Source organism: Leptopilina boulardi, unplaced genomic scaffold, assembly GCF_019393585.1.
Source record: "Leptopilina boulardi isolate dan_hultmark-lab unplaced genomic scaffold, ZJU_Lbou_2.1 LbouV2_41, whole genome shotgun sequence".
NCBI lineage: Eukaryota > Metazoa > Arthropoda > Insecta > Hymenoptera > Figitidae > Leptopilina > Leptopilina boulardi.
The window spans coordinates 1,374,395-1,397,778 of NW_026137985.1; the positions used below are offsets into that span (position 1 = coordinate 1,374,395).

General features: G+C 28.6%; 1 protein-coding gene and 1 long non-coding RNA gene across 2 annotated transcripts in view; both read left to right on the forward strand.

Annotated features, from left to right (window-relative positions):
* The window catches only part of LOC127289495 (S-adenosylmethionine decarboxylase proenzyme), a 278,873-nt gene that overhangs the window by 96,435 nt on the left and 159,054 nt on the right, over nucleotides 1-23,384 (forward strand). The window lies entirely within an intron of this gene.
* On the forward strand, nucleotides 17,325-18,862 carry LOC127289496 (uncharacterized). The gene is made up of 3 exons (XR_007844169.1): nucleotides 17,325-17,348; nucleotides 17,771-18,398; nucleotides 18,756-18,862. It is a non-coding gene; the product is annotated as an uncharacterized LOC127289496 (long non-coding RNA).

Genomic DNA, 23,384 nt, shown 5'->3' on the forward strand with positions numbered 1-23,384 from the left:
CTGGCGGCGTAAGAGTGGAACTATGATACCAGCATTTATACTCGCATTTTATAGGTTTTACTGGCATGTATTGCTTTATGCTACTACGATCTTTAAATTTAATCATAGATTCGTCTATGCTTTGGAACTTGCTTTGTTTCCAGTATTTCTTAAATTTTTCATTTAGTAGATTTAGAAAAGGTTGTATTTTATACAATTTATCATAAATTGGATCACCTCTCAGTGGGCACACTTGTTCCAAAGACGTCTTGAAGATGTCTTTTTAAGGATGTCTTTTACCCACACAGCACAATATATTGCTGTAAGCTTACCTCAAGCTTACATGTAATTTTTGTAAGCTAACCCTGTAAGCTTCAGGTGAGGTCGAGGTAATATAAAAATGTCCGCCATACAGTAAGCTTACACAGTAATGCCATGGTAAACTTACATGGTAAAGTCATGGTAAGCTTACACGGTAAGATCACTGTAAGGTTACAGTAAGCTTACACGGTAAGCTTATATTAATTGCTAATAAATAACAAAGTATTAATTTATCAACTTACAGTAAACAATAAATTGTTTTGCACAATTATATTTATTTTGTCATTTATATAAAAAACGCCGGTAGGGTTTGCTTAAAAAAATTTACTGCGCATTCATAAGTGCCATAGAAAGCTACTGCGCATAAATATTTTTAAAAAATTATTTATTGATACCTTTGAAAACTTGCCGTGTAAGCTTACTGTAACCTTACAGTGACTTTGCCATGTAAGTTTACTATGGTCTTACTGTGTAAGCTTTCTGTATGGCGGACATTTTTATACTACCTCGACCTTACCTGAAGCTTACAGGGTTAGCTTACAAAAATTACATGTAAGCTTGAGGTAAGCTTACAGCAATATACTGTGCTGTGTGGGTAGACTTTGATTAAAGACGTCTTTTGGACGTCTTAAAGGCGTTTTTAATTTGGCCTCGTATGGTATAACTTAACAATGTAAATATAATGTCTAAATATATATAATGTCTCAAAAACCGCCGAGTAACGAGTTTCAAGTGTTTCCGATGAATTTTTAAAAAACTCATCTGCCCTATTAAATCCGCCATTTTGAATTTTTAATAACTGACTTAAGAATAGTAATAAGAATTTTAAAAACCCAAAATGTAGAAATATTCATTTGCTAAAAAGTTTGTTCAAAAATGAATTTTCTCCAAAAAAATATCAAATTTTATACTTTGTTAATTTATAATTGTTTATAATTTTGCCTGAAACATTTATAATCATCATCATGTCTATTATTATAACCATTTTTGTTTCACTTCGCAATGATTTCTTTATAGTAGAAAAAATGTTGCATGGATAACACTGGGTTACAAAAAATGGTCAAGTCGCGTTTATTTAAATTTTTTGTGCTTATTGAAAGTTAAGGTGTCACTGAACAAGAATATACGAAAAAAAAAATTTCATTCGGTCAGTTCCGTAAAAAACGAGATTAAAGTGTCAAAAAATATCTTTTTTAGCATATTTTGAAGAACTGTAAAATGGAATCGCAACATGATAAAAATCTTCACGAGGGCTTAAATGAAAGCTTAAACATTTAACTTTAAGATCCAAAACTGAAAACGAAATGATAATCGCGCGGAAACTTGTTTATCATGTATTCGCTATCTCAAATAGTCAAAATAGCTGGGATAGAGAGCACTTGGTACAAACCGATTTCCGTAACTGGATTTATTTGGAACTTGACACTTGGAAGTTCATAACGTATCTATTGACGTATCTGAAAAATTCTAGTGTTACCGAAAACTCCTGAGGACAAGAAGCAAAAAAATTCAATCTAATTTCGAATATTTAGAACACCATTTTGATTTTTTTTAAATCCAACTTTCGATACGTCAATAAAAACGTAATGAACTTCCAAGTGACAAAATCCAAATATATCCGGTTACAGAAATCGATTTTTACCAAGTGCTCTCTATCCTAGCTATTTTGACTGTTTGAAATAGCGATTACATGAAAAATAAGTTTCCGCGCAATTATCATTCAGTAATAAAAATTAAAGATAAAGATTTAAGCTTTCATTCAAGCCCGCGTAGAGATTTTTATTATATAAAGTTTCCAATTTACAGTGCTTCAAAAAGTGCTAAAAAAGGGATTTTTTGACACTTTAATCTCGTTTTTTACGGAACTGACAGAATGTGTCTTTTTAGGAGTATTTTTAGGGAAAAATAGTAGAAAATTTAAAAAAAGAAAAATTGAAAAATTTGAATTTTTTCAAAATTCAAAATTTGAATAACTTTTTTGTTTTAATCTCTATCGAAAAGTGTTGAAGGAAAAAAATGTTTATTTTTGGTAGTTTTTTTATGGAAAATTAAGAAAAAAATTTTTTTTTTAAATTTGAGAAAAATTAAATTTTTTGAAAATTCAAAATTTGAATAATTTTTGAATTTTTGGGCGGATAAGTCTGTCCGACGAACTCAGGCTTCATTTTTACATGTTGAAAGAGTATACCAAATTTCAAAGCGATTCGTTAAGATTTGTTAAAGTTATCGTGGGGACAAAAAAGTGTCTACAGACAGACTACAGACGACAGACAGGTTTTCAAAACCTATTTTTTTGGCATCAGGAGGTCTCAAAACGTGGAGATTTACATGAATTAGAAGTTGGTCAAAATCAACCAAAACGAATACTTTCTCATTTATGATGAGAATGTAAAAATCCTTTTAAAGTCGTCAGTAATTGTAAAATTGTTGAGATATCTCTAAGCCTTGTTTGATTTGCCTCGTGGTTAATGGCGTCTCGTTTCCCTTATCGTTTCCTTATTTGTTTTGCTATGTAATTTCCTTTTTAGTTTCAATTTATCATACTTATTCCATTGATAAAACATCCGGCTCGAAGGACCAAAAGTGTGCGTTAAGCGATTCGTGTGAAAAATAAACTTTAGGCAATTTCAACTGATTTAGAATTTATTTAAAGCTACTTGAATTTATATACATATTGATATGGCTTTCTTAGAGATACTAAAGTACGGGCACTCACAATACACATTTTCGTCAAAACCCTTCCTAAATTAGTCATGTGACATTCGAGTTGTTTTATTTATTTATTTTCGATGCACAAAAGTAAGACCAATTGTCATTATAATAGAAAACACACTTACCGACTTTTACGTAATGCAAAACGGATTTTAGAATTAAGTGGAATTCATTTCGTTGGACATCTATCTTATTTCGATGACTTTGAAAAATCCATGTTAGATGACATAGAATTTGTTTAGCTCATTTTTGATGCGTATGAAATTAAATATGAATTTTATACTCATTTTGATACCAGTTTTTTTTAAAGGAGGTAAATTTAAAATCTAGATTCGAACTAAATAGGGAAATAATATAATTGTAATAGAATAAAGTATTGACCAAAAAATTCTCTTTTACATTTGAATTTTTTAATATTTTTTTAGTTTTGCTTAAAATTTCGAGCTAATTTGACAATTTTGACTTCCAATTCGAATTCAGCGGGAAAAAATACATGGGAATACATTAGTGTAGTGTCTGGGCCAAAAAAATTTTCCTTTTATTTGCCCACACAACACAATATCTTGCTGTGAGCTTCCCTTGAGTTTAAACCTAAGATTCGTTAGCTTTCAGCGTAAACTTCAGGTGAGGTTAAGGTAAGCTGCAAATGTCCTCTCTACCGTAAGCTGCAGTGTAAGATTGTAGTTAGCTTACAGTTAAGCTTACTATAACCTTCCTGTAAACTTTGCGTAAACTTTCTGGGAACTTCGTATAAGCTTACATTATTATTAATAAATGTTATTAAATAAATTAAACAATTATTTATGCGCAGTAGTATATTATAGCTCTTACGGCTGCGCAGTAGATTTTAATCAACTATTTCCGTTAGTGTTGTATATCCTACAACAGAATATATATCATCTGATGTGAAAAAAGTTAAATATTAATAAATATTATTTATTAATATTACTTAACAGTACTGTAAGCTTAAATGAAGTTTACATGAGGTTTACAATAATCTTACATGGAAGCTTACATTAAGACTACACACGAAGCTTACAGTGAGTTTACGGGAAGCTTACAGTAAGGTTATTGTAAGCTTAACTGTAAGCTGACTACAATCTTACACTGTAGCTTACGGGAGAGAGGACATTTGCAGCTTACCTTAACCTCACCTGAAGTTTACGCTGTAAGCTAACGAATCTTAGGTTTAAACTCGAGGGAAGCTGTCATTTTTTACTGGAGGATTGATTTGGGGAAATTATACTAAAAAATTGAAAAAGTATTTGACATGGGGTTTGATATAGGATTTGATATTTAAAATTTTTCCAAAAAATAAGAAAGGATTTCATTTGGGGAAATTTTACTAAAAAATTGGAAAAGGATTTGACATGAAATTACATGTAGGAACCCATATAGAAAAATATGTAGGATTTTATGTAGGAAATTACATGGGAAATTTCAATACAGATGTAGATCATAGTTCCACACTTACGCCACCAGATGATGAAAATTCTTTCTCTCACAGTTGAGATCAGTCTGGAATATTATAAGAGCTGAGACTCTAACTCAGAAGTAAAGCAAAAAATTTTTTATTTTCAGATGAATTTCAGTAATTTTATTTGATATTTAATTAAATAATTCCTATTTTTGTAAACTGCCGCCTGCATAAAGCAGCCAACTGAAAATTCCCACATAAAATCCTATATTTTTTTCATATATGTAAATCCATGTGAAATCTTAGGTCGTAATTTCAAAATCTACATGAAATCCCATGTGATTTCCTATGTTCAAATCCATGTGTAATCATATGAAATGGAATTTCATTTCCCATGCGGATTCTCATGTAAATTCCCATGTAGATTCCTATATGGATTCCCATGCAGGAATTTTCAATAGGGCAAAAGAAGATTTGACACGGGATTTGATATCGGAAAATTTAAAAAAAAAATGAAAAAGAATTTCACTTGGGGATTGATTTGAGGAAATTATACTAAAAAATTGAAAAAGCATTTGACATGGGATTTGATATAGAATTTGATATGGGAAAATTTTTCCAAAAAATAATCAAGAGGAATTGACAGAGGAAAACTTGAAGAATTTCACTGAGGAATTTATATGGTTTTCTACATAGGAGAACGTTTCAAATTTCTCATGTCTTTTCCTACCTTAAATCCTGTTTCAGTTCCTCATATGGATTTACACAGGAAACCATATGGTTTCCTTTATGGAAGTGGGGTTTACATGGTTTTTGACATTGGTTCCTGATAGGTTCCTATGTGATTTCCCATGTGGGGATTTTCAATAGGGTTTGTTATACAAGTATGATTGCTGTCTAATCTGGCTCAGTGTTGTATATATCCCAACTTGTTGATAATTTACAAAGTCTGAACTATAATTTGATCACTTTTGATAAATCGTTAGCTTGTTTCATTAATTTAAAAATTGACAAAAACGTAATTTTTGAGATTTTCAACCAAACTTTTCTTAGAAATTTGATGTAATGAAGAGTTTTTATTGACAAATTCATGTTCAGCGCTTTTTCGCTGTTTCAGTCCTTTTTTTGTTTTCTGACAGTACCGTATCCATCTCCACTTTCTTTCTTCGCAGATTTTTAAACCTAGTGATTCTTTCTGATTTTTTAAAAATGGAGGACATTTACTTGTAACACAAATGATGAGACGTTATTTCAATTTTTATCAATTTGCTTTTCTTCTCATAACAATGTTTCAAAGCTTAATGGGATATAATTGAAACTTGTCATACAATGGTTTTTGGTGTCACTGATTACGAATGTGAGTTCAGATTTTGAAGATTAAGCGATTCCACCATAAACAAAAAGACATTTTATTTTCCGAGGAATCAGTTTTTTCTAGTCGTAATAGTTATTAACTAATCAAACATAATGTAAACAAATTTATAAGTAAGATATGACTTACATACATACTTACATCAATGACTTAAATTTAACATAATGTAATATACCTGATTATTTATCTGATGCTTATTGATGAATGTTAAAAGCGATTCTTAAAATTTTTGCATTTTAAAAAGCGTGGTAACTTTTTGCCCCGGAATCTGATTATACTGTTCTTAGTTCTATTAAGGAAAATCCGATTTGTAATTATTAATCGCTACTTTGTGCCTTTTAATATTAATTGATATGTGATAATCCTGTAATTGGTCCAAGTGACTATTGGATTTATTTCAATAAATAAGGTAGTACTGGGAATCCCCACAACCGTAATATTTTCCAGCATTTTTCCCCGTTCTCAAACTCGCATTCTCAACTCGTTCTCAAATCTGACCAGCTTTCTCGCCCACTAAAAACCAGTGATTTCAGGGCTGTATACGTAATTTTTAATATTTTGCCTATAGTTCATAAGGAACAATATTTTCTACACAGGGCCGGATTTATATGTAAGCAAAATAAGCAGTTGCTTATTTTTTTAAACGCTAAATTTTTTTTCAAATAAATGTTTTTTTAAATAAAAATTAATGAATTTTTATAAACAAATTATAATTCTAACGAAATTAAAATACATATATGATGTATTCCACGCAAAAGTGAAAGTCCATCTGCAACTGCATCTACAAATTTTTTTTATTAGTACTAATTGAGACTAACTTCCATGAATTTTTTCAAATTTTTTTAGCAAGCTGTTTTCGAGTTATGAAATTTTGAAAATTGGAGAATTTTCATGACTTTTAATTTTTGAATGCTCATAACTTCCTTAAAAATGCATCAATTTTAAAAGTTTTTTTCCAAAATGTGATTTTTAAACGTACTTTTCAAAAAAAATCGAAATTTTTTTTAACCGATATTATTATCAAATTTTTAAGTTTTAATGATAAAAAGTCATTTTTCTCATTTGCCGTTCTGATCGATTTTTTTCAAATTATTTTTCCCGATAATGGATAAACAATTTTTATATTTTCGGAATTTTTCAATAAATTTTGAGTTAAATTTTTAAAAAATGGTTTTGGTTTTTTTATACTACGTACTTTTATGAATTTTGATGAGCGGATTACTCTTAACTTAACTTTTAAAATTGATGCATTTTTAAGGAAGTTATGAGCATTCAAAAATTAAAAGTCATGAAAATTCTCCAATTTTCAAAATTTCATAACTCGAAAACAGCTTGCTAAAAAAATTTGAAAAAATTCATGGAAGCTAGTCTCAATTAGTAATAAAAGAAAAAAAATCGGAAATGCAATTGCAGATGGACTTTCACTTTGGCGTGGAGTACATCATATATGTTAAAATTTATTTGAGTTGTCTAATTTTTTATCTTAAATTTCAAAAGGGCTGAGTGATTAAGGCCCCTTTTTCGGTAACTCCTGTCTAGTGCTCAGGGCCTCCGTGGGTGTAAATCTGGCCCTGTCTCTACAACATTAATATGAATATGATATTTTATATCGTTGCGTTGTAATATATCAGTTATATTGTAATTCCTTTATAATTAATAATAAGAATGTTAATGAATATTTTTATATCAGCTTGATAAAAAATTAAAACAAAATGAATTCAATTTATATTTGAATTCTTAATATTATTATAAATAATTTTATATCAGTAAAAAAACAATTAATTATTTTTTGACTGTTAAACATCAATAACTAAATAAATAATCATTTAATAATTTATTTTTATTAAAATTATAATTATTAATTAAAACTTTTATATTTACATTAAAATTTAAAATATTATAAAATATTTTTAATTATTTAAAAATAATTACTTTCGTTGACAAAATACTTAATTTTTAAAAATATTTTCGTTTTAATAAATAGAATATTGACACTACTAAAATTTGAAAACTGGACACTGTGTATACATACAGCACTGTTGCGTACGAAAAGTGACTCTTTTATTAGTCAGGTTGCGATGGTCTGAATCGGTCAAGTAGCGGGGATATTCAATTTGCAAGTTATGCAGGTTGCGGGAATTGACTGTATTACTATTTGTTGTTGAATATCTGGATTACTTAATTTTATACTAATAAAAAATTATTTTCAAAATTTTAACTAAAAATTAATTTCGACTTATTTCATTTATTTCGCGTGTTTATAGTTTATCACAACGACCTTGCGCACAAAAAGTACATGGCACCAGCGTTTTACTATAAAACGACAATAAATAATACAATTTCAAAAATTTTCCATTACTTTAACAACTATCACGATTTCTTAAGTAGTTTATTTATTCATAACTAATTTTTCGCTAATTTCCTGTTTTATTTTAAATTGAATTCTTTTTATCAAATTTTTTCGCAGATTATCTCGCACTTTTTAATAATGACGCACACTGATTTTTCGAACATTTTCCTAATTTGTCAATTTTCAATAAATTTTTGTTTTTGTTGCTTTTTGTCCTGTCAAAATTTGTCACATAATAAAAATATTTTACAACAAGTACCATGCATAAATAGAAGAATTAAATTGTATATTTATGATGAAAAATCAAATACGGGAATTTTGAGGTTAGGAAAGAACGTTGTTTGTGGTTTTTCTTAACGAAGAAGGTAAAGTGTATTTTTTATCATTAGACTGCAATTTGTAACCAGCGGAAAAGATAGAAATAATAATCAGCAAACACGTGAGCTGGAGGTTAGAGAACAAGTGTTTTTACACCGGAGCTTCATTTATTTTAACAAGGACGAATCCGATACGAAAAGCCGCACTTATTTTAACTGTTTAGTTTCTTATGGAGAACATCTGGTTGGCTGGTTCTAACTCTCCAACTTTTTCAGATTACGCAAATTTGAAGCAAGGGAGATAAGAATTAAAATTAATTTGTTATAAATGGAACCGTAGGTGAGCGAGTGTAACTCACACTTGACTAATTTTTTAGATCAGAAATTGATTTTTTACTAAATTAACAAATGTGAGAGTTCTTTACTAGAGATTTGAAATTTTGGTTGGTTGAGTATTTTAAGAAGTAGAAACCACTAAAAATATTTAAGACAAATCAGTGAGCTGATGCAACCAAATTTGTATTTTGGAATCCCTCTTACAGCTCTTATTTCGACGAGACGTAAACGATTTCGATCAATTTAGTGTTGTTTCAGAAAAAAGATTGCCGAAATTCCAGAAGAGAATTTTCCTGAATTCAAGTAATAGAAGTTAATCAAAAACGAAGTAAAAATGTTTCTCTTGCTCTTCTAAGCTGAAGAATACATTAAGAATACCATTGATATAAGAAAAATTATATGCGATCTCCTCTTTAAGAAGAATTTAGAAAACATATTTTGTGGATGAAATTCGTTATAAACCCTGAAAATTAGGTATTAAATAAGTTATAGGAATAATTTGAGCGGTGAACCTATAATAATTACCACACGACTTCCAACCACACCTCTTTTTCGGAGTTGTGAAATGATGATGCCTGTAATCAACCGCCCAGAAAATATAGAAATAATGGGGATTTCAAGAATGTAGGGAAAGAAAATAGAAATGAATAATTTGAAATAAAATAGAATATTTATTATAAAACTTATAGTATATGACAATAATGCCAATGCTCCAGATAATTCAATTTGTAAATAAAGATTTTACAAATGTTGTATTCACTCAAGTCAGTGTAAAATTATTCCACGAGGTGAGAATAACTCACGTAACGTCTATACAAAAATCTTACGGCATCAAAAGCAATCACGACAGGTGGGGGTTAGAGAACAAGTGTCGATTTGGGGATTTGTCGATTGACCTGTCGGAACCTCTGTGTCAGTTCCAGTGACAATCGTCAAATCACCGTTAGGCCCGTAATTGTTGTAACCCCGTTACATGCATAAAACCCACTTTACAATGCAAGATTTAGCTTAATATCAAATCTTGAATTGTGCTTCGACAATAGATAAATCAGAAGTGGGTTAACCTCAAAAGTGCCAGAAAAGTTCGTAACTATCACAGCAAATAAAGATGTGAAAATTAATTAGAACTATTAGTGCAACCTGTACGAAGTTCAGTACGAGTGTATTAAGTTGTTGGCTACGGACCTCAACATTTAACCTATGTAATATAAGCCTCTATTATGAAGTAGGGCACTTATAGTCACGAGTTTTAAAGATTAATGGTTTGTTTAATAAGTACTCTCTTATGAAAAGTCTATTCGAGTAAATACACTAGTATTTGTCAAAAGATGTGGATACTTTGAATTTAGATATTGGAAATAAAGATAAAAGTTTGCAGGTTTTTTAATCAAATAAATAGTTTTATTATTATGATGCAAGATTGTAATAAAAATTAAATTTATGTAAAACTGGTTTCTGTGTAAATCAAAAAATAGACGAATCATTAAATTGGTAGATTGTTTGAATTTATAAATTAATAAAATAATAAAAGATTATTTATTAAAAGTTTTTATCAAATATTAATATTACTGTTCAACTATGATTAGCATTAATCTCAGTTGATACGATGCTTCTCATCGTCCCCAGTCGACGGTATTGGATAGAAAGAATTCTTTCCATTCTGTAGGACATCTAATCTAAAACGAGTTCAACCTAAGTATCCCTGTTACGAGAATCAGCACCTAAGTCAAAACCTATAGTACCTATCCCTCTAGCAAACTCGATGCAAAATAATGTACTTAGAGATCTCTTCTCTTCCAGAAGGCTAGAATCTCTCCAACTGAGAGGTTATGAATCCATTCTGGTTTCACAAACGCTTGTTCCCTGTATTGATGTCTAACTGCCGCAATAGCCGGAAAGTGACATAAAATATAAATCAATGATTGATTGACAATAATAATTATATTTGTATGTTCTAATGGAAGGACGAATATTTAATTAACTATTCACACCGAGTTTCATGAATACCTTACTTCGTCTTTATACTAAAAAGAATACTGGATAAAATATAAATAAACAAAAATAATATAATATAATTTTATGTTCTTTTTACAGGCTCATGCATTAAGTGATGGGTGACTGAATAAATGAGCCTGCTCTTTTAATCCAGAGGCACAAACAGCTGAAAGAAGATTTTCTCTTTAATTTGAGTCAGGATAAAATCCTAAATGAAAACAAATACGAAGACTTAATAAGGGTTATTTTATGCAGAGATCAAAGAAGAAAGTTATCAACGACCCATAATGGAGAGGTTTGAACCTCACTAAACTAATTGTTCCAGATCGATCCACAAATTAAATGTCCTCACATTTGTACATAACTTAATTCTACTAGGTAGATTTTTAAATATTATGACGTCTTTCAAAAACCTAAAATATTTAAACATAAACTTTAAAGTTTTCATGTTATATGTATAGTATATTTTGAAGATTTATATAACGTGAAAATTTTAATTTTTAGTTTTATTATATATAATTATTTATTTGTCTCATGTCTTTGCAAATTTGCAATTAATTAACTAATTATGATTAACAATAATAATTTATTTGTAATAAAATTAATTTAATACATGCTTATTATAAAGACTTATATAATTCACAAGTTTCGCGTTAATAACACAGCCCCACAAAAAAAAAAAGTGTCATGTACTTTTGACCGGAATACCCTAACCCTATGTATTTTGACGCGCTGAACACGAATCCGAAGTCCGTTTTGCTCCATCACGTCAGGATTTTTTTCTAACCTCAAAAAACAGTCGGATTTTGAGAAGTAGGCGATTTTTTTAAAAATTGATGTATTAACTTCAAACTTGGTATCTGGGGGTTTTTTGTGTCGCTGATTACGAATCTGAAGTTAGATTTTCAAAATTCAAAATGGCGGATCCAATATGGCGGACGAATTTTGAAAAAATTTTAAGATTTACTTCAAACTTGGTATCTGGGGGTTTTTTGGGTCGCTGATTACGAATATGATGTCAGATTTGAAAAATTCAAAATGGCATATCCAACATGGACTTCTATCGGACATATTAGATACGCCATTATCTGTATCTGGGGGTTTTTTGGGTCGCTGATTACGAATATTTTGCGGAAAAACAAAACATACGTGTCAAATTGTTTTTAAAAAACTACAAAACTGCCAAGTTTCAGAAAAATCGTCGTATGGCACTTCCCTAGTGTTACTTGTCAGCAACTTAGAAAACCTGTAGATACCAAATTTCATAATAATCTGACAATTTTTTAAAAACAATTCCTTAATATTGAATCAGACATGTCGAATTTCAGAAATCTGACATCAGATTCGTAATCAGCGACCCAAAAAACCCCCAGATACCAAGTTTGAAGTAAATCTTAAAATTTTTTCAAAATTCGTCCGCCATATTGGATCCGCCATTTTGAATTTTGAAAATCTAACTTCAGATTCGTAATCAGCGACACAAAAAACCCCCAGATACCAAGTTTGAAGTTAATACATCAATTTTTAAAAAAATCGCCTACTTCTCAAAATCCGACTGTTTTTTGAGGTTAGAAAAAAATCCTGACGTGATGGAGCAAAACGGACTTCGGATTCGTGTTCAGCGCGTCAAAATACATAGGGTTAGGGTATTCCGGTCAAAAGTACATGACACTTTTTTTTTTTTGTGGGGCTGTGTAATAATTCAAATGATGAATCTTGTTTCCGGATTAAGATAGATGTATGCACTATTTAGTAGGAAATAGATCCTTTAGCAAATATGTTGCCTAGTCACCGTCGCATCGCACCGATTTCCCTTTTACAACCTTAATGTGATACTAAAAAATAATGAAGACCATACTCAATCAAAAGTCATTTGATGGGATATACAGTCCTAGTCAATTACTAGTCCAGTATAATTGTACATTTAATTAAACATTAATTAGGCCTTGAGCGCACAAAGCGGTGATATTTATTGATGTCTTATATAATTTTTTATAATTGTTGTATTTGTATTGCTATTTTTATATACATACTATATTTATATAAATTATAATTTTGTAAAAGAAATTAATTAATTTGCATTAATAAACTGTATCTACTTTCTCTGCTCTCAACAGGCTTCAAGAATATAAATATCAATTCTTATACACTTGATATGATAGAATATTTTGACATAAATTTTGGATTGTTGTTCGATCAATTTTGACAAGTATTATTCCGAGGTATTCCGACATTTTTTCAGAGCAAAAACTATTTACGCATCAGTCTGAAGCCAAATTTTAATCCTATTAAATCCTAAAATTTTATTCCTATTCAATCAGATCTGCTTGAAAATGTACAGGTACTACAAAAATATTAAAATATAGTTTTTCTAATTATACTTTAACTTGACTGTAATTACTATACAACAATAAAGTGAATATCTATTTTTAAAAAATTTTAAGCATCAATTAAAAACTCACTAAATTAAAACTAATAACAATAATTACAAATTACAGTATATAATAAATATTAACAAAAACTATGCATTTAATTTAAATAAATGGAAGTTCCAGATTTTAAATTCTATCAATGAAATTAATGAATTAACTAAATTTTTTAAGTAAAGATGGTAATTGTTTTTTTTAATATAAATACACATTTTATTTTTAAAATCATTAAAACATTGCCCGTTAACGTTATGTTTGTTATTTCTATTTTTGAAATTTATTATAATTTTCCTTAAATATTTTGAATCTATGTTTTTAAATTTCTATTTTAAAAATAATTTAGGTTAGTTATTTTTTATTTTAACTTTTATATATTTTTGCTGTATAAAATTAATTTAATTCAGTATTCAAATTTGAATAGGCCTGACGTTTTAATGAATTTAAAAATAAAAAGTGGATTTACGTTAAAAAAAGCAATTAGGGTAAGTCTAGATGGTATAGATGGCTATACATTTTTTAAATGTCCGTAAAAATAAAACAGAAACACTTTCGCTATTAATTTTTATTGCTAATTAAACAGTGAACATTATACTTTGAAAAAAAATATTTAAAATATTGCAATAGGGTAAAGTTTTCTGAAATGTATCAACTTGTTTATTCATTAATCTCTGTTAATACTTAAAAACCTTTAAATCAGGAGTATATTATTTTTTGTAATTACATTCTTTTTTTATTTTTCTAATAAATTTTCTAGGGTTGTAGCGATTCTACGCAAATAACAACAATAGGAAACAACATTCAAACTAGTGATGCACAACGATACGAGAAGATCGATTATCTCGCGCGAAATTTCTCGTTTTTAACTGTCATTTTTTAAATAACAACTCGAGTTTTTATTTATTTTTATCAAATCGTCTCGTCCCGAAAACTAACACAAAAACGATCGAGTTCTCGGAGTATCTCGGAAACGATATCCAAAACGTCTGTTTTGACATAGGATTCCTATGTCAAAAACTATGTAAAACCCTACTCCCATATGGTTTCCCATATAAATCCCCATGGAAAATTGAAACAGCCCTGTGGGCAAAAAACCATGTTCGTTCTAAAAACGTTTTAAGGACGTTCTTAGAACGTTTCATGTCCGCCAAATAATGTTCTGGAACATTTTAAGAACATGGATGTTCAAATAATGTTCTAGAACATTATTTGGTGGACATGAAACATGGTTTTTGGCCCACAGGGAGGATTTGACATAGGAAAAAATTCAAAACGTTTTCCCATGTCATTTCCCATGTAAAATCCTTTATCATTTTTTTGAAAAATTTTCCCATGTCAAATCCTCTTTCGCCCTATTGAAAGTCCCCACATGGGAAACTATATGGGAAACCACATGGGAAACTATATGGGGAACCACATGAGAAACTATATGGGGAACCACATGAGAAACTATATGGAAAACCACATGGGAATCCACATGTGAAAGTATATGGGAATCCACATGTGAAATAGAACATGATTTCATGTGCATTCTTACACATGAAAAAACAAATGGATTTAAGCATAGGAAATCATATAAGATTCCATGTAGATTCTGAAATTGTAACCTAAGATTTCACATGAATTTACATATAGGAAATGATATAGTATTTCATTCGGGAATTTTTAGTTGGCTGCTCTATGCAGGCGGCAGTTTACAAAAATAGTAATTATTTGATTAAATATTACATAATATTATGCAACTCATCTGAAAATAAAAAAAATTACCAGGTTAAATAATATTAATTATTATGTTGTATAAAATACAATATTATTGAGTAATTATTTATATACGTTCAATACAAATTAAATAATATATTTTTTACAATTTTCGCTTATTACAACTTAATATACTTTATAATTATTAATTAATATTATTTAAATTAATATATTGCTATTTATTTCAATGAAAGTATTCTTTGTTTTTTTTATAAATTTTTGAAATTTATTTTTTCAAATGAAGAAAAAACTTTGTCACAAATTTACCAACTTATTATATTTATTTATTTTTATATTATATTTTTAATATTATATTTTAGGGTGTCTACCAGTCCTGGAAGTCCTGGAAATGTCCTGAAATTTGAAAAAATGTCCTGGAAAGTCCTGGTATTTTAATTTTTGTCCTTGAACTTTTTTATATTTTGCTCTTAAATTTTCAAAAATTTATAATTTTGTCAATCAAGTTAAAAAAATTATTTAAATAAGTAAAATGAAAATTTACTTAAGTTACGTAATGTAATTCTTATGAATGTTACTGTAATATTTATTAAAAATTTTTTTTAATTAAATTTCTGACAACAATAGTTAAACTAAAAATTATTTTATTTCTTAAGATCATCCACTTTAATGTTCTGGAAAAATAAGAAATTTGTCCTGGAAAGTCCTGGAATTTTAATTCAGATTTTTAGTAGACACCCTGTTATTTGTAAACACAATAAAAATCAGAATAATTATATTCAACACATTTTTGAAAATAATTTCTTTTAATAAATTTTGTTTTTTTTAGATTATATTATAATAATTTATTATCTTTATTATGTATTATTATATATTATAATATATGTACCTATAATATTGTAATAATTTAAGAATTATTATTTAATACATTATAAAGATGATAAATCTTTAATATCACGTAAAAAACAATATTTACTATAATTATATTTTCAAATATATGTTGAATATATTATGCTTTTATTTTATATTTTTATTGTGTTTATAAATATATAAGTTATTAATTTAATAAAAATAAAAGTTTATAAATTCGTAACAAAGTTTTTTTATTCCATTAATAAAAAAAAAATTTAATATAATTTATTTAAATTAAAGCAATATATAAATTAAAATAATTTTATTAAAAATATATACACTGGAACGCAGGTTATTAGGACACTGGATTATTTTGGAAATCTTAGGCGCTAAAACGGGGTGAGGAGAATAGGGAAGTATCTCTGCACGCAGTAGCGCATCTATTAAAGAGTCCGTTCCCCGCCTTGATTTAATGTATTATTTTCCAATTATTTATTGGTGTTATATGAATATGATAAAAATTAATAAGCTGTGTAACAATTTTGCTAAGTAAAATTTGTTTTATTTCTAAAAAACAATTAATATTTCTCACGTAATTAATATTTTTTTTTCTCACATCTCATGCACCTAACCTCAAAATTGTTGTTCAACTGTCAAACTTTGGTTATGTATTTTAATCGAAGGCAAAAAAAACTTCTTACAGCCCTGTAAGTTTATGCTTTTTCGTCAAGGTGACCTGTCCAGATTATTCGGACACACACCCGAGCTGTCCTAATAACCGGCGTTCCAGTGTATAAGTAATTTAACGATAAAAACATTTTAAATTTCGCATAAAGGCGCGCCATAAACATCACCGGTATTAGCAGGTTGTCGCCAAGTAGCCAGCGTGGCCCCGTGGTGAGCGTACACGGAAAGAAGGTTGCACCTATAATCTCGGTGTACGAAGTGACAGGTTAAAACAAACTGTAGATCATCGAGAAAGAAAGTGCTAGGCACGGGATTTTGCCGTGCATGCTTCTAAAATTTAGGTGTTGCGCACCCGCACGGAAATACTTTGCACCAGTATTTCTTGTGCGTTAGGTCGTGGGTTCGGTGTCCCAGTGCGAGTGAGATTTTTTAAATTAGATTAGGTGTTATTTCAACAGGTGTTGTTAATTAATCTTAAGTGATGTAACAAAAATAAGAAAAAAAACTTCGGATTAAATTAATGAAATAATAATAATTTTTTTTAGAAATTACTAATAATAATTAAAGGAGATAAGCTGTATTGACTTAAGATTCCAATACAACTTATCTCCTTATTATTAATAAATTAAATTTATATTATTAATGAATACTAATGTTGTTATAATTTTATCTATAATTATAATAATACGTAATATTAATAGGATTACTAGCGATGTATTCCTCGCTCGCTCGGTTAAAATTAAACTTATTGTTGTTTACTTATTGTAGTTTATGTATATTATATATATAATTTATGTTTTAAATTAATATCTTATTAATATTGTATAAAATTTATCTTAAAATTGAAAAAAGATGTTACATAAAAATAGTTTGTAAGATTTTCTAAAAGCATATATGCAAAGTATTTTGATTTATTTGAAAATAATTGAAAATAGATTTATCAAGGACGGTGTCGAGGTCACGGGGTCGCTGTCGTTTTTCGAAATTTGTTAACTTAATATAATAGAAGATGTTTCGTTTTAAATTAAGAAATGTTAAAATTATTAAGTTAAAAACATTTGATTTTAATGACACTTAAAATAAGACACAATATTATAGGTTACTAACTAAAAATTGAAAAAACAACAATAAAAAATAAAAATAAAAAATTGAAAAAATCAAAAAATTCTTAAAAAATTGCAAAATAACCCTTTTTCGGGATAAAATTGCAAACTAAACCTTTTTCGGGTTAAAATTGAAAAATAACCGTTTATCGGGTTAAAATTCAAAAAAGATGTCACATAAAAATAGTTTTTAAGATTTTCTAAAAGCATATAAGCAAAGTATTTTGATTTATTTGAAAATAATTGAAAATAGATTTTTCAAGGACGGTGTCGAGGTCACTGGGTCGGTGTCGTTTTTCGAAATTTGTTAACATAATATAATAGAAGATGTTTCGTTTTAAATTAAGAAATGTTAAAATTATTAAGTTAAAAACATTTGATTTTAATGACACTTTAAATTAGACACAATATTATAGGTTACTAACTAAAAATTGAAAAAACAACAATAAATAATAAAAAATAATAATAAAAAATTAAAATAATTAAAAATTTCTTAAAAAATTGCAAAATAACCCTTTTTCGGGATAAAATTGAAAAATAACCCTTTTTCGGGTTAAAATTGAAAAAAGATGTTACATAAAAATAGTTTGTAAGATTTTCTAAAAGCATATAAGCAAAGTATTTTGATTTATTTGAAAATATTTGAAAATAGATTTTTCAAGGACGGTGTCGAGGTCACTGGGTCGGTGTCGTTTTTCGAAATTTGTTAACTTAATATAATAGAAGATGTTTCGTTTTAAATTAAGAAATGTTAAAATTATTAAGTTAAAAACATTTGATTTTAATGACACTTAAAATTAGACACAATATTATAGGTTACTAACAAAAAATTGAAAAAACAATAATTAATAATTAAAAATTGAAAAAATCAAAAAATTCTTAAAAAATTGCAAAATAACCCTTTTTTGGGTTAAAATTGAAAAAAGATGTTGCATAAAAATAGTTTGTAAGATTTTCTAAAAGCATATAAGCAAAGTATTTTGATTTATTTGAAAATAATTGAAAATAGATTTTTCAAGGACGGTGTCGAGGTTACTGGGTCGGTGTCGTTTTTCGAAATTTGTTACCTTAATATAATAGAAGATGTTTCCTTTTAAATTAAGAAATGTTAAAATTATTAAGTTAAAAACATTTGATTTTAATGACACTTTAAATTAGACACAATATTATAGGTTACTAACTAAAAATTGAAAAAACAACAATAAATAATAAAAAATTGAAAAAATCAAAAAATTCTTAAAAAATTGCAAAATAACCCTTTTTTGGGATAAAATTGCAAACTAAACCTTTTTCTGGTTAAAATTGAAAAATAACCGTTTATCGGGTTAAAATTCAAAAAAGATGTCACATAAAAATAGTTTTTAAGATTTTCTAAAAGCATATAAGCAAAGTATTTTGATTTATTTGAAAATAATTGAAAATAGATTTTTCAAGGACGGTGTCGAGGTCACTGGGTCGGTGTCGTTTTTCGAAATTTGTTAACATAATATAATAGAAGATTATTATTATTGAAAATTATTGAACGCGGGAATAGTAAGTATAGTGGGAGCAGTCTTGACCAAGCCTGGATCAGACTTTGGCAAGATTGATTCAGTCTTGGACCCAGCCTCAAGCGTCAAGCTTAGTTAGGTGTTACATTCTAGACTGGAGCAGCCTTACTTCCACTGTCTCACCAAGGTTCAATCAATATTGACCAATGCTGACACAGCGGCGTAGCTAAGGGGGCGGAGGGGGCGGTCCGCCCCGGGTGACACTCAGTCAATAAAAAAATTTTTTTTGAATTAAAAAAAAAATTTTTTTGAATTAAAATAAATTTTTTTAGAAAGAAAATTGCGTCACCCTCTCACCATCTATCGGTGAAAAAAGTTTTGATTAGTTTTTAACATTTTGCAAATTTTCATTGGCCAATTGCACTCTTTTGGCATGAAATTGTATTAAATCAGATTATTTAATGAGTTATTTATATTTCAAATAGCCTATCCTTTTCAATCTTATGAAAATTGCACCTTGAGGAATTGAGTTTGTTTTCGAATTGAGATTTTTTCCATGTTGATGAAATAACACTATGCGTCTGCGTATCATTCTATCAATAAGAATTTCCTGCAATATTGTTCAAACTGAGGATGCGCCTTTAAATGGTTTCATACTGCTGGATGCATCTATTTAAAATCAAAGATTCTATGGTCAGGAATGTTCAGAAGAAAACAGCGTTTTACATCTGTGCATTTTATAAACAGATGTTCATGAAAATATGTATAACCTATTTGTTTTCGTTTTCTTTCCATAACCACAGCAATATAAATTATTTAAAGCAATTATTTATAAGTAAGTTTATTTGCAAATGTGAAAATCCTGATAAGTGATACTACTTAATATTATTATTTTTACACATATCTATACGTTCCATATTAACAAATGAGGGTCATAGTAAAATTTTAATTTTTTATTGGTATAGTGCCAGCATTAAGTTGATCATGCCTCAAGGAATACATACATTTAAAAGAAAAAGCGGTTGTCAGCAAAGAAAAGATAAAAAGGAAAAACTGAATGAAATAAAAAGTATTTCTGGATCCCTTCTGAAGTATGTAAAAGTTGAAGAAAATCATCATGACGTTCAAATTACGACGCCTGATGCTGAAAACACTTTCGACAGTCATGTATCGTCGACTAATAGTAAAAAAGAACTAAATAGCCATGTTAGAAACGTACTTATTCAAGAAATCAAATCCGCTGGTTATTATAGTATGATGTTTGACAGCACTCCTGATATTTCATATGTTGATCAAATGTCAGAAGTAATTCGGTATGTCAAAATTGATATCGGAAGAGTGGAAATCAAAGAAGTTTTTTTAAGGTTATTCCCGTTGAAAGGAAAAAAGGCTTCAGATTTAAGTTCAGAAATTTTCGGCAATCTTGAAAGTGATGGTCTAGATATAATGATGTATCGTTGTCATGGTTACGATCACGCTGCTGTTATGAGTGGAGTACATGGCGGAGTTTAAGCCATCATAAAATCAAAAAATGAAAAAGCTCTTTTTAACGGTTGTGTGAATCATTTAGTCAACTTATGTGGGGTACATTCTTTTGCTGAAAATGCATTATGTGTTTTATTTTTTGCAACTTTAGAGCAAATTTTCGCATTTTTCTCTGCATCTACCCATCGATGGGATGTATTACAAAATCATTGCGACTGTTCCGTCAAAAGATTATCAACAACCCGTTGGAGTGCTCACTATGCTGCTGTAAAAGCCGTCGAAGAAAATTTTGATAAAGTTATTGCAGCAATCAAAGAACTGTGTGATCCTCAAGAAAATGTAGATACCAGAGGTTCTGCATAAAGCCTTTTATCTGCTTTCTGTAATTTCACTTTTCTTTGCTTTTTATATTTTTGGAAGGAGATTTTAAAAGAAATTGATTGCACGCATGTATACTTGCAAACAAAAGCTTCAAGTCTCGATAAAGTATCAGCAAAATTGGAATCGCTTCGACTTTTTGTCCATGAAGAACGAAACAGTCTTGTTGACAAATCCATTGATCGTGCTCTGCTTACAACAGAGGAGTATGGCCTTAAAACAGAAAGAAGAATTCGCTTCAGGAAGAGAATGGCTAGAGAGCAAGCAAATGATGCTGGCCTCACATTGCAAGCAGAAATTAGAAGATCCATGATTGAATGCTTAGATCGATTTCATTCAGAAATCGCAACGAGATCAAAATCTATTCAAGATATAGTATCGAAGTTTGAAGCTATTCAAACAGAAAATCTTTTGTATGCAAGCGAAGAACAATTTAAAGACACAGTAAGGAAACTCACTGATTTTTACGACGAAGTAGTAGAAGCTGAGCTGTTGTTGGAAATTCCTATAAGTTTCGCAGACATTTGAAAGCAGCTAAAGTGGATTTATTGGAAGCAAACCATTGGAACGCTTTAGATTTTTTAAACTTTATTGTAAAATGGGATTTTGTTGAATCATTGCCTAATTTAACTCTGTCATTAAAATGATTGTTAACAATTTGCGTATCGAATGCAGGTTGTAAAAGAAGTTTTTCTAAACTAAAACTAATAAAAGATTACTTGCGATCTACGATGTCTCAGACTCGGCTAAACGATCTAGCCATATTATCTATTGAAAAAGAAGCATCTGAAAACATAGACTTTGATGAAATAATTAATGATTTTGCAGCTGTTAAAGCTAGAAGAGTTCAGTTTAATTAAAAAAATATATTTATGATGATTTAAAATAAAGTATCTGTTTGTGAATATATAATGTTTTATATAAAATTGAAGCTTTAATTAATGTACTTTTTAAAATAAAAGAATTTAATTCTTTCAGTTTATAGTTCCAAATAGTAGTTTTTTGATCACTTTAATATAATTTTGGTTTCTTTTTTTTTGGGGGGGGGTGACACTATGCTGAATCGCCCCGGGTGACGCTGGTCCTAGCTACGCCGCTGCCAATGCTCAGCCAATCTTTATAAAGACTCAACCCATCGTCACTTCGCGCCTGGGTAGTCCAACTTTTTTTTCAATTACTCATAAATTTTTCACTTTTAGTTCTGGAAAAAAATTTCTTAAACGTTTTTTGCTCAGAAAATATTGAAGTTTAAGAAAAAAAATTAATTTTGAAAAATAAAAGTTTTTTAAATTATTTATTTAAAAAGTAAAATTTATTTTTAATTTTTAAACTTGTTATCGGGCTTCGTTTAAGCTGAAAAAATTCATGAACATTCCTTAATATGAGCCAAAGACATGTGTCAAATTTGTCGAATAACTAATTTTTTTGTTTCCGAGATATTAATTAATTAATAAAAAATGAAATATTTACGAAGAAATAAAATTAGAATAATTTAAAATACCATTCCAAAGCTTATCGCAATACGCATCCAACGAGCCCTATTAATTAATAGTCAAAAAAAGGATTCAGTATTACTAAGAATCGAAAATTAATTACAAAATATTATTCATAGAAAGACTGAGAAATACCATGCAGAGTAAGTAAGAACTCTTTGACAAGTTGTGTCGTGATGGGTGCTGGGACAGATTTTCAATAACCATTTGTTAATACTTTAGATTGTTAAAAATGCTATTTGCATTTGTCTTGCATAGGTCTTGTTTGACACATAATTAAATGATCTTTCAAATAAAAAAAGAATTAACTGTTTATCTTTAATTCTTTAGATGTTATTTATTATTTAAATAATAATTATTATTAATTATTAATTTACAGTCCGTTCATCTGAAATGGGGTTCATGGGGCTCGTAGGATGCTGATTGCGATAAAATATTTCAATTTTTATTAATTTTTATTAATTAATTAATATCTCGAAAAAGCTTCAAAAACTATTTTATCAAATTCAATAATAATTGATTTTTAGACATTCACCAACAATGACAACATTTTAGAAAAGTATGGATTAAATTTAATAACTTTTAATTTTTTGTTCGGACATTTCAGAAATTTTGCCTTATATGCATGTTCTTGTACATATTCAAAAAATCACATTTTAGCTGAAATTTCTAAAAATTAATAAAAAATAATATATAATTTATAATTATTTACAATTATATCGATTCGTATCAATGCAAGAAACACAATTATTTTATATTTAAACTTGAATTGTTAGCAATATATTTAATTCACCCATCTCAGGATCCATGCAGGGTGAATTCCTATTTTGTTTACCACAAGGCCCATGAACTTAAAATCGCTTTACAACTCTCTAAATCTGAATTAGTAAAAATGTTTACTAATTTGAATTAGTGACTCAGTTTTTGCTTCTGAATTAGTAAAATTTTACTAATT